The sequence below is a fragment of the Fistularia commersonii genome, chromosome 17 (assembly GCF_037954325.1).
Source record: "Fistularia commersonii isolate RoL2024-O1a breed Wild chromosome 17, RoL_Fcom_v1.0, whole genome shotgun sequence".
NCBI lineage: Eukaryota > Metazoa > Chordata > Actinopteri > Syngnathiformes > Fistulariidae > Fistularia > Fistularia commersonii.
In genome coordinates this window covers 5,789,437-5,792,095 of record NC_141300.1, presented here as the reverse complement: position 1 = coordinate 5,792,095, position 2,659 = coordinate 5,789,437, and the positions used below count along the sequence as shown (strand labels likewise).

The window sequence follows — 2,659 nt, the reverse complement described above, 5'->3', positions numbered from 1 at the left end:
AAGTATGAAATGTATTTTCATGACTTTCGGACACTGAGCTGTATTCCCTGTCAGGCGAAATGTCACAAGTGGAAGGGAAAGTCAAGGACAGGAGAGTTGCTGAGTTCATGTTGCTATTATTGAACGCTTAACCCTGACTTCCTCGCAGTGTCCTGGCCAAGGCCGAGCCGCCGTGCCCTCCCTTGGCAACCTTTCCCTGCTGATTCCCTAGTGTTTGGAATATTTTGGACTTTTGAATTCGGACTCTTTTCAAACAGCCACCGCTGTTTGCATTTCTGAAAAAATGCCATGCTGCGTCCTCTGCTCCTTCGGCCTGTTTCCTTCAGAGGTCGCCACAGCCAATCTTCCACCTCCAGCGAACCCAGTTCTCTGCAGTCTCTTCTCTCAAAACAACTCAACTTCATGGCCTCTGTCCCTCCATCACCTTCTGCAAGGCAATCCCAACCTCAGCATCCTTCAAACAATATTTACAGCATCCCTCCTCTGTGCCTGTCTAAAACACCTTAGTCTGACTATCTCCAAAACATCTAACGTGTCCCTCCGATGGACTCATTCCTGATCCTGTCCATCGTCTTTATTCCCATAGAGAACCGCGACATCATCATCTCTGCTACCTCTAGCTCTTCTTTACGTGTTTTCCTCTGCGATATTGTCTCTGAACCACATAACATCACTGTTCGTACCACCTAAATGCCTCACGATGTAAAGTAAAACAACAACAACCAACAAAAAGCTAATTATGTTCATTTTCAATTAATGCTGGTCCTTTAAATACATTTTTCTGAACAAGGTTGTTTTCTTTTCAAGGTTAGACCACGCTTGATTTCTCTTACTGGCAAAGTGAGTGAAGAGTTTGAATTCTTTTAATTCAGAAGGGTACTGACCAAAACATCGTGGTGGGTCTGTTGGCTGCGTATCAGGTCAGACTTTACTGTTGTCCCCCTCACTTCCAGTCATCCCCGTCTTTCCATGAATGATCAACAACAGAAGGAAAAATGCCTGGAAAAAAAGCCAAAACCATAATGTAAATGTTTAAACTTTTCCATTCAATAGCCAAATTGGACAAGACTGACACAAAGCTTTGTCTGAGAAACAGCAGCACACACTAAATCTCATCTAAATCAATACCAGTTGCTGTGTTGTGGTGTAGACCTTGACACCAAATAATGAACAGCCCCCGTGTTACACGTGCGCACACACACACACACCCACTCATGCATATATCATACCCAAAGGGGACACCCTTAGGAAAAAACGTATCTTTCCCTCCTGTACTCCCGGGCGGCGGGACTAGATGGTGGCAGGGGTGCACGGAGTGGGTTTTGATTTTACAGGAACCACATGTTTTTTCGGGGATGACTGGTGACTGCGGAGTATCTGTTAACGCGCCCCCCCCCCTCCCGACAGCCGCCTCCATTCGCCACATCAGGACCCAGTGACTTGTACTTTCCCTGATAAAGTCCTGCTTGGTTTTTCCCGGGAAGCTCATGGAATCCAGGCGTTTTTTCCAGCAATCTGAGCCGTGAGCGCCAAGCTGTGCCCCTTTGCTTTTCTTCACGGGAGCTCCCACTAACACGCTGAATACTTCTGCAGGACCTCATAAGCCACACGTTAGCAGAAGACTCGCAGCAATTCCAACGAGTATAGAAATTACCCGAAAGGTTTCGGGTCCACATTTTTTTTCTCTCTGTGGACTTGATTTATATGCATGAGTGCATGAAACAGCGTTCAGCATGTTTATATGAAAACAGATAAAACTTTAAACAACAAGCGACAAGCGAGTGAAAAAAAAAACCCAAAAAAACAGGGTTTCATATCAGAGGTTATTACCCCATTACTTTCGCATATTCTGGTTTGACAACTCTCATTTTTGACCTTTTTTTTCCCCCTCTCTTCTCTGTTTTTTTCAAGTGACCGAAATGAAATCGCAATCTGACCCCCGTTTATTATTTATTCATCATATAGTTGTTCGTGATCCAATCCAGCTATTGTGAAATAAGCACCGCCGAACCCCCCGCCCCCACCACCATTGTGTCGGACGTGGGGCCAGCATGTTCCCTCCCCGTGTGTCTGCAGCTATAACTGCTTTGTTATCATGTAGGAGGGCTCATTACCTTCCCAGCAACTCACCCGTATCACCCAGTACCCAGCAGGGCTTCTCCAGAGGCTTTTCCCTGCCTCACCATCTCCCCCAGGGGTTCTCTCCTAGGCACTGGCCCGCTACTGTTGGTAGATACGGTATCTATGGATGGCAGGCCTGTGAAACCCGAGCCAGATAGATGGGGAGAGTGTGATGGGGGGAGAAAGAAAAAAAAAAAAAAAAAAAAAACGACAAAAGAAAGGAAAGACAATTTAAAAGATTCAGGATATAGGGGGAGCAGAGAGGGAGAGGGGAAAGAAGAGGGAAAAGTCACAGGAGGGAGAGAGAAAAGAGAGAGGCTCATTCAGGGGAAGATAAATTTCTCAGTTTTTTTCCCCTCTTGTTTTTGACGGGCCAGTTGATGTTTTTTCTTGCCCTTCTTTTTTTTGACACAGGCAGTCGAGACTGGATCACCCGAGTGAAACCACCTGGTGTGTCGCCCTCCCCTCCCCTCCTTCCCCCCTTCCCTCCCTCCTTTCTCCCCTCCTTTTCCCCCCCATATATGCACTCAATGACCAT

The 2,659-nt window shown here is 46.4% G+C and overlaps 1 long non-coding RNA gene across 1 annotated transcript; it reads right to left on the bottom strand.

Moving 5' to 3' along the window:
• Nucleotides 1–407: 407 nt before the first annotated feature.
• On the bottom strand, nt 408–2,432 carry LOC147224868 (uncharacterized). Its single transcript, XR_015107407.1, has 3 exons — nt 2,131–2,432; nt 885–999; nt 408–427 (listed from the first exon to the last, which is right to left on the bottom strand). It is a non-coding gene; the product is annotated as an uncharacterized LOC147224868 (long non-coding RNA).
• Nucleotides 2,433–2,659: the final 227 nt, after the last annotated feature.